The sequence below is a fragment of the Hippocampus guttulatus genome, chromosome 3 (genome assembly GCF_054856545.1).
Source record: "Hippocampus guttulatus isolate MCC_2025c chromosome 3, RoL_Hgut_1.0, whole genome shotgun sequence".
Lineage (NCBI taxonomy): Eukaryota > Metazoa > Chordata > Actinopteri > Syngnathiformes > Syngnathidae > Hippocampus > Hippocampus guttulatus.
This window is the reverse complement of record NC_141263.1, coordinates 1,768,178-1,778,547: the sequence shown is the minus strand read 5'-3', so window position 1 is coordinate 1,778,547 and position 10,370 is coordinate 1,768,178.

The following is a 10,370-nucleotide window of genomic DNA, read 5'->3' as shown; positions in this document are numbered from 1 at the left end:
CACCTTATATATGGTAAAGGCAACCTATTGTTATCCATATATGGCATGTTGCTTATAAGGATGGGCAAGGAAGTACATATGACAACACCTTGAATTGCAGCACCATTTTCACATTTAAACACAATCCAAGTTTGGAAAAAATGTATCTGAAATGAAAAAGATAATATGCAACATCATTAACAGTAAAAAAATCATTAACAGTATTTATTTTCATGGGAAGTTGGATCACAGTTCTGTTGCGCCATTTGTGTGGACTGGTGAATGGGTTTCACTTTCTGTTCACAGCACTTTTTTTAGGTGTCCTCTCGTTCACCTCGCAACACATTTATCACTGCATGCATCTGTGCATTCTAGATTTAAAAAAAAAAAAGAGAAATCTAATATCCCTGCATGAGCATATTGGAGGTGTTTGATTGTCCTATTGATCCTTGGAGCTAAGTTGCCTGGGGCTTTATGGCCCTGGCAGGGTCACCCATGGTAAACAGGTCCTTGGGGAGGAAACAGACCGGTCACCGGGGCCTCCCTCTGGAGCCAGGCCTGGAGGTGGGGTGGAATGTTGCCAGATATTCAATCCAGCCCTGGCGGCCAATGTGCTTACTGAGCTTGGGCTGGTGTAAGTGGCCTGTGGTACCGGTGACACGGTAGCTCTGCCACCCAGATCACGTTGCTCCGCTGCATTCATACGCCGGTGTAGATCCTCCACTCCGATCCGTCTCAATATTCGCAAGTCGACATTAGACAAATTATAATAGATCATCTCCTGCAACAATTTTATCCTCAGCAGAGGCGTAAATCCTAGGTTAAGATCGAGAATTCACCAGAGAGACATCTAATGCCACGTCGCGAATGAAGATTACTGTGATGTGGAACTCTCTTCGATTAAATGTTTTTTTTCACTAGTTTGTGTCAGTGGCCATAATATTGTGGGTGGTTGGCACGTTGCAATGGAATGACAGGCCATTCACACACAGATGACTCATCATCAGTTCTTACTTGCATCAAGGAAAGACAGATCATAGGATGTAACACCTCTTCTGTGTGTGTAGTAGTACCATATTTTCCACACTAAAAGGCGCACTGGATTATGAGGCGCACCTGCAACGAATAGCCTACTTTGTAAGTTTTGCATATATTGGACGCACCACATTATAAGACGCAATCTACAATGCATCCACTAGATGGAGCTACGCTCAAGGAAATGTCAACAGAACGATCAGATGTCAGTAAAACGTAATTTAATAAAGCAGAAACACAGTTGACTTAACCAACAGCAAGTTATAACATTGACTCGTTAACGTTGAACTCTCTTGCCGCTGCCCTATTTCCGTGTTCAAATGCGTAACCGTCTCTAGCAAGTGGCCATTTTGGGATCGACATATTGCCGTAATGACCATACACAAGGCGCATCGAATTTCGCTAAGGCGCACTCTGAGTTTTTAAGAAAATGGAAGGCTTTTAGGTGCGCCTTTTAGTGCGGAAAATATGGTATTTGGAAAAATTTGGATACTGGAATTTTCCCGGTTTTTCACTTGTGTTCTTGAAATACTCATTAAAAAAAATCCACATTTATTGCTGTGACAGTTGTTACGTAAACAGCAATGACTTTGTGAAATATTTCAAACTTCCTACCATAGAAATGTTCGAACAAAGAGGAAGTATCCGGCTCAACTGCTTGTGTGGCAACATCACCTGAACTCAAAATGTTTTTTTATGGATCCATCCATTAATCATCTGAACCGTTTCTCCTCACGAGTCTTGTGGATGTGCTGGAGCCTATCCCAGCTGACTTCAGGGAATTGTTTCTACACCTCCTTTGTCCTCACAATGGTTGCGCAAAGGCCAATTCCATCCGACAACTGGGCTTTGTTTAAAAAAAAAAAGGTGGGGGGGGAGTGTTAAATTAATCAAAGGGACACTCAAAGCGGTCCACCAGTAGCCCATCCCTGCCCAATTATGCTTTGCTAAAATATCCAGTCCCTTCCACTTAATTGTACAGAAAGCATCCTTATGAGAGGAAAACCAGTCTATGTTTTCACTGTGACTATGCTTGCAGTGGAATATGTGCTTCTGCCTGGGTATACAAAGTCTGCAGAATCAAAGCAGCATGAGAAAATAATGTGAAGTATGGACTGTAATTAATATACTTCTAATACTTCTAATGTATAATGACCATAAATAAATAGATTTGCTTCGCTTCATAATTTGAGGTAAAGCGGTTTATTATCCAAATCCGCAAACCACTGGAATACCTGATGAGGCCTACGCAGACCGTCGGTTCATTTAAATTCGGGCTGAAAACATTCATATTCACAGTATCATTGTCATGAATCGAGCTGTTTATTCTCTTGTTTTAATCCCCATTTGCACTTTGTACTTATCTCAGCTGATACTTGGTTTTAATCATTTCAATCTAATTATTTGAGGAGATTTTTGTTTTTGTGTGAACATTTGCTTTCCCTTTCTGTCATGCTTTAAATGTTTTTGATTAAAGCACTTTGAGTTGTCTTGTACATGAAATATACGAGGCAAATAAACTTGTCATTCTTGTGAACATTCATTTTAGTGTAAAAGGCATGTTGTGTCTTTGCATATAGGATGAAAATATCCATGCCATTCATGACTGACTGATTAAGGACGGGGTGTCCCATAAGTCTCCACACATGAAAAAGAAACACTTTTCAACATAAACCACACGTCTGCTTGCCATTAGGGTGATTTCAACTTGTGTGTCTTTCGTCAAATGCATTCTCAGGGTTATCTGAAATACAAAAAAAATCAAAATTAGAACCATAGATGTCACAAATGTATAATTTCTTCTATATTACATGTTTAAATGTGATCTGTTCATGTTCACAGCCTCTCGCCCAAAGCCGGATAAGATAGCCTTGGTACTATTTGGGGGGGGGTTGGTTCTCATATTTGCACAGCCCTCATTGGTTATTACAGGGTTGCAAGATCTTGCTTTCAGGTCACTTCTCTATTTGTGGAAACAATTGCTTTGTGTACTTGCTTGGCAAACAGTCTTGCACAGTCTTTCGAAAGAAAGGTGACTATCGAAATACATTCGAATAAATGCATGTAATCATTTGCATGTGAGGTGACACTGAACATTGATCACAGAATTTGCTTGGAATTCATAAGCTTGCTGTATCTGCGTCCACTTGATGAGCTTGTCCACTTGAAGGTGTACTAGTTAACTCGTTCATGAAACAAATATGCGAAACGTTTTTGTGCGAGAAAACGATGCTATCTTGACAATATTAACTTCATTGCATTTTCGACAACTGGTCCAGTGATACATTTTATAGTTTACCCCCTGCGAGTCCCAGGGACTCGCTGATCAGAAAAGTGTGTGTCCCATTATGCATTTAGAGAGTCCCAAATGTTGAATTCTGAAATGGTCTACTTATTCAATTGCATATGTGTTAGAATAGAAAAAGACAATGTTGTCATGTTTTAAAGTTTCATCTTGTTACATGCTTGATTGACCTCGAAATGCTTGTGTTCAGAGCATCTTGCACACAATGCAAGCATAGAGAGATCAAGGGACCCGGGCAGATGGTACCTCAGAGAGAAAGATTTAACCTTGGACGGAAGGGAGTACTCAAACACTCCATCATGAGAAAGGGTCACGAGCCAGATTACAGATACCGCTCGTTAAAATGTACACGTGTCTGTTAGTTTTTGGATGATGGTGCTGGTACCAAGAGAATGCTTTGTCTGAGGGGCGACCCAATGGGGCCGTCCAGAGGTGTGTCATGTTAATGAAGATGGGAGTGGTTTTCTGATATATTCCTTGTAATTTGCATATACAGTCAGTAAAAAGGCCGGCAGAGGTTGCAGAGGTCAGGTGACAGTGGGAAGTGCACACTTGAGTGGCTTCATGGAGAACTGCACCTCCTGCCGGCAGTGAAAGTCGATCTGTTCCTGTGTTCGAGCCTTTGTCAACTGTCCGAGTAAAAATCTCTGACAATATGATAATAACACAAACAACAACATATACATACAATTATAAACGATGCAAAAATTTAAATAATTCAGTAGCAGGCCTGAGGATTTTGGAAATTCACGGTAACCGTTTTTCGGTTCCGTCGGATTACCCAATGGGAAACCACGGTAACTAATTTGGGGTTTCGTAAACGTTCATCATGGGAACCCATTTTTCTATTTTGACTGATATTCATAATCAAGAATTCTGAAACTCAAAAGTATAACGTTTGAAGCGTAAATATTTGAAAACTATGCATTAACAATGAACATTACATCAGCAGCTGTGTACTCCAGGTTTATTCAAAAAAATAAATGGATGAAAATATGGTGTACTCATAAGGCGTTATGAATACAGCATATCACAAAATCTGAGTATTTTTTCCAATCTCACACTGCTAAGATTAATTTATTGGCAATCATTAAAACAGGTAAGTATTGATGTGGCTTGACATCCTCTTCCCAAGACGATGCATGTGTAATCTACTATCAATTTGATGAAAGAATCTAACACACGTCATCATTAGTTCTACCAACAGTTAACATTAGCATTACTACACCTTGTGATGAATGTTTTATTCATAAAGTTACCATGTCTGCAATTAGTAGATGATAGAATAACTAAAACTGTTTCATAATATTTTTCATAGCGATGAGCCTACAGATAATGACCAACTTGCCTCGAAATCGTGCCTCCTGTATCTCGCTCTCGTGGTCTGTGCATACGTCACAGGTGATTTTAGTGATACGCCCTTCGGACGATTCATACGAAAAATCAGACTGGCATTCCCATTTCTTAAATGTCGTAATTAGTAGACATTTGTGTGTTTTTTTTCGCCACCATCTCAAACTTTCATCCACACAATTCCTCAATTTGCGGACTAAAATAACTACCCGCATGCGCACATAACGTCATCTGTTGCGTCCCCCCAACACTGAAAACAAAACGAAAGTAAATTAGAAGAAACACACTCACACACCACACCACAAACGCACATACAGGCACAGTGAAATCGCGTTGATCACACAGGAGAGATTTGATCGCATACAGTCAACTCGTGTGCGGTGACTTTTATGGTTAAACGATTTTTCGGTACCGTCAAAATGACGCCACGGAAACGACACGCTACCGGTAACGATCGTTACCGTGAAATCCTCAGGCCTACCGTAGGTTTTTTTTTTTTTTTTTTTTTTGACTGAGAAATTTCCTTGCGTCCAAAAACGCACATTATTTGGAACTGTGCGTCCTGCGGGAAAATTATGCGTCTAGGACACGGGACGCACAGGTAATGAGATGGCTGCTGGTCGAGGAGGTCAGGGCACTGCACAAGCAGTGTGGCGTGGACGACAAAGGGTCAAAGGTGGATCTTGTCATGAGACTGTCAGTGAAAATGTCGAATAGTCACCTTTGCAGCAAGGCGTTTCAGAAAGTGTGGGCTGCCTCTGTGGTCAGTGAAATGACATGGAGTGTTGAAAATCATTACACTTACATTGTTGTGTCTAACCAAATGACAATATCATTATTTAGGAGGTTGGCTATCCATGCTCCTAATGTCATTGCTGGGGTTTTTTTCTCAGTTCCACAGGTGGTTGGAAGTTATCACTTGCCCATGTCGGCTTGTGTATTCAGTCAAGTTCCACCCGAGAGCAGAGTTCCACGTGACCTTGTGGATCTCTTGCTGTCTTGGAAACACTTTCCCAATGTGTCAGTGTGCGATTATGCCAGGTGGCTGCCACTGCACGCTCACCGCAGGCAGCTAGGAATATTTGCCCCTTTTTCAAGGAAGGTTAGCGGCTTCCATCCCAGAGAAGGTGAAGCTGGCCTCACAGGCCAAGGTTCGTGTCAACATGCAACGGCTGAAGTTTCCAAAGATGACAGCTGCCATAGATGGGCACCGTCTCACTGGGTCCTCACAGCATTTTGCTTTCAATGATGTTTTGCGCCAGGGAAAGAACAAAGACCCGAGTGAGGTTCTGAGAAAGCTCGAGCTTGTGCCTGAGCTTGCTGTGGTATTATTATTCACAGCCAGTGTGCGGAGCGGCTCTTTTCTGGCATGAGGAAGAACAATGACTTTTTCAGTCTAACAACCCCATCAACGCGCATATTTCGATGATGAAACATTCTCCATCATTACAACGTGGCAAGGAACCAAAAAAATGAAAAACCAGTTTAGAAACATTGTTTGTCCAGATGTTGCAATCCAGTGTGACAGCCGTGGAAGGGTAGTTTTAGGTATGTTATTAAATATTTATGCACATTGTTCTTGCTCTATTTGAGCTAATAATGGATGTACCGTTTTCTTTCACTCTAGCTCACTCTCTATCTTGTGCAATGTCGATGGCATCATCTGGCGAAGAACGGCGAAGTCTCAAGAGTGTGAGTCATTGCTCTATTTTACACGTCATTCGAAGGAGAAATGTGACAGTTCAATCTTCTTCTGTTGTTGCTTTTTACACTAGTAAATGATGACAGTGAGCAGAGACCTCATGCAGACTTGACTAGTCTCCACAAGTTGTCAGTACACAGAGCATGCAGGGGACAGGAACTCCGAGGCAGACAGGCCACTGTGGTTATTGATGAATGTTGTTTACATAATAACAAACAAATATAAATATTTTGTTTTCTTCCACCAGCTCTCGCATGTCTTTGATAAGAAGAAAAGTCACACACAGCACCTTGCAATGGCGAACAACATCATCCTGACCCGCTTTGACTTTTGGACTCTGGGTTTGCACCAGGACATGGAGGGAGCAGTAAGAGAATTGTCTTTGTTTGTGTGGTTTAGGTCAGCGGTCCTCAACCTTTTTTGCTCCACGGACCAGTTTAATGTCAGACAATATTTTCAGGGACTGGCCTTTAAGGTGTGACGGATAAATACACCAAAATAAGATGATATGACCCGCATGAAAACTGTGGTATTTTCAAAACATAATAATAAACACGAATCATGACATGAGGAACGTCCTATGTGTGGCCGCAACACTCTCTGGTTGCTATGGTCACGTTTAAACATGCCTTCAAAATAAGATACTCCGTAAATTCAAAGTGCATGAAAATTACGACTCACCATCGCCGCATATTATGCAAAGTGGGCTTGCTGCGTGAGGATCTCCTGTTGAGAGAAATCCGTATTTTAAGTAGGACTCCTGTTACTGTCTATTAAATGTAGCTGTCTTTTCCTTGAACGTCATAGGCTCCTCTTCTGTCTCCTGGCTAGGCTTTTTCCCCTTTCCAAAGATGTTTGTTTTTTCTACTCATTTTGCTAGCTCCTGGGTTTCATTTTAGCGGTAATCGATCACGTGACCGAGAAGCCTTTGTTGACCTGCGTCAAGAGTAACACTGTAGAGGGATGTTACAGAGAATCTGGTAACTTTTCAAAAATTAATATCTTTCAGATTCCGAAATAAATAAATCAGAATTAATGTAAGTCCTTCATTCTTTTGTGCGGCCCAGTACCAAATGGCCCACGGAACGGCACCGGTCCATGGCCCGGGGCTTGGGGAACTCTGGTTTAGGTGATACTTTTCAAAATCTTTCAGTAATATTGAATTGTGTTCAATTTACACCTGAACGAGATTATTGTTAATGGGAAGGTGGTGTCTTGTCAAACACTTAATTCAAATGGATTTGATTGTCTCGTTCAATCGTCAATATACAGGGTGTTCCAAAAGTCTTGGGCACGTTTGAAGTCCCCATATCTTCTATAACTATGAATGGTAGTAAGATAAAAGTCGTGCCATTTTAAAGCTAATTACATTCAGTTTTTCTTAAAGCTATTGATTTTTTAAATTTCTTTTCAGACCCATTAATGGCGTTCACTCAACCAGAAAAGGCGTTTTGTGTGCTTGAATTTGCAAAAACTGAATCATGGACTGTTGTTCAATGTGCATTTCGCAGAAAATTCAGAAAGGAGCCACCAGAGACGGATGGGTGCTTATGCTTTAAGCTGAAGGCACGAATAACAGAAGTTGTTGCAACCATTGACAATGCAATGCTGGGACGCGTTTGGCAAGAATTTGTTGGCTTAATATGTGTCGTGTGACCAATGGTGCTCATGTTGAACATCTTTGGTATTAAGATTAAGATATCCTTTATTTGTCCCGCAATGGGGAAATTTACAGTCAGAGTTCAGAAAGGAAACCACAAGGTAGGGAGAGGGAAAAAAACCACGCTCGAACTATCCTCTTCTGAGGATAATTTAAGTCCAGGATAAAAAAAAGACCCGAGCACATAAAAAAGCATATGACAGTTACAACAAGTCACAAGACATAACATGTAATGAGGGGGCTGATGAATGGGAAGGGGGAGGGGGACCGCGACGCGGCCCGTCCGACCAGCTGCACGGTCCACCGAGCGCTCCGCAGATCATTCCACGTCGCAGGGGAAAAGAATAGGAACGATGAAGACGGTGATGATAAGGAAGTGTATACGCGTGTGATTGTCTGGTTGTTTATGTGTGAACAGGCCGCAGCTGCTTCGTCAAGGTCTGCTCATGGAGACAGTCCTGGCTTATCAGTCCATGGCCGAGAAGGAGGGGGTGGTGATGGGGGCACTAACTTCCGTGCATACCTTCCATCCAGGGGGAAAGGGGTCCAAATAGCATTGTTTGTTTTGGAGGGACGGCCGCCAACAATTTCAGGTGGCCTTGAGTCCGCAATTACCTTCCAAAGCGCAGATTCAACTTCTCCAGTTGAAAACCATCATGTGGAGATGCTGCAAAACCGCATCCATTTTGTGTCGCAGTCATTGCTTGAGTCTGAGTGTTGTACATCTGTGCCGTGCCGTCCCCAACAAAAAAAAAGATCGGCAGCTTCTTCACTTCCAATAAAGCCGCTCCCGTCGGTTGAATTTTACGATAGATCAGGAAAAAACTGCTCGCACCAAACAGCAGCATACCTGCTATCAGAAAGTCCGATAATGTAGATGTCTTCCTCCTCCTCAATGGACAGTATTGACAGGCACACCATTCTCCGCTCCTCCAAGGATCTAGGGTGTACCCAGCAGCAAAAGTCCCCGAGGGGCAAGTAGGCTCCCCACTGCCTGCTCTTCTCGTCGAGAAAATTTTGTCGATGGCATCGAGAGACCAGCCAACCAATTCCATGTTTGTTTTTAGGATGAAAAATATGACAGGAAGCTAGGAAAAGTCAGACAAAGACAGCACATGGACTGAGTGGCGAGCAGGGAAGGAAGAATAGTTTCCGAGATATTCAATGTCAAAATGTGCCCAAGACATTTGGAACACCCTGTATTTTGACAGCAAGAGATTTAGATTTATCTCTGTTACAGAGATCAGAGAATGTGTTTGCTACCAACAGCTACGTGATATCCTATTGGTTCCCACCATCAACAATGAACCCAATGGATCACCTGCCGGTAATTTGTTTGAAAATTTTGCTTTACTGTGTGAGGTTAAAGCATTTCATATTCAGCGATTTGTGTATTTTTAGAGGACAATGCTGCCAGTCACTGAGCGGGTTTTGAACCAGAACTGCCTCCTTCGAAAGCCAGCTTGCTTACCACTACACTACCAGTGACTGTGAATGGCAGGGCACTTCGGTCATATATGACACAACATAATGGGGTTTCCCCCAAAAAAGTTAACTGTTTGAAATTTTATTTTCACACATCATAGAATGTGAACTATTCTCCAGTGTTTGTCCCTGGATATTGGACACTGTATATGATATATTTTTCAGGATTTTATCCTCGCACAACAAAATTGTTCATTGCTGATTTGAATGTTGAGCTTTAACTCAAAGCTTACCATCACTTTTGGAATTTCAGGAACATTACACAACTCAATGCATCTGGTAATATGCTTCATTGAAATTGGAACATTTAACTGATACCGAGGCCACAGGCCAGGGAATTTTTTTTTGTCAAGATCCCCTCGGTGACGGCGATTGGAGGAATGAGAGTAGAACCGATTAAGGTTTTTAGCACCTCACTTCATCCTATCTGGACAGTGGTAGTTTTATTTTACACCACTTGTCCTTTTGTTCTGATCAATGGTTCTGTTTTTAGATGATTCCCTCTTCAAACTATTTTGATTCCCTAAATAGAAACAGCAAACAATGCCCCGCGGAATTTTATTTGGGTGGGGCACTTCTGTTTAAGCCTATTGAGAATAGGTCCACCTATGTCTCCTGAGCCCAAGACATGGGCATTTTTTATTATTTGTGGCCACAATATGAATATAAGATGCACACAAAATGCTAATTTGTGGCTATGAACCTATTAGAGGTGCACGAAATCCAAATTTGTGGGTGAAATTCTCATGAACAACTTTGACATCTGGGTAATAAAATGGCGTGCAAGTGGAAAGGTGAGTGTCCTTAGGAGTCTGTTCTTGTCAGTGCCATTTTTTTTGGGGGGGGGTTTG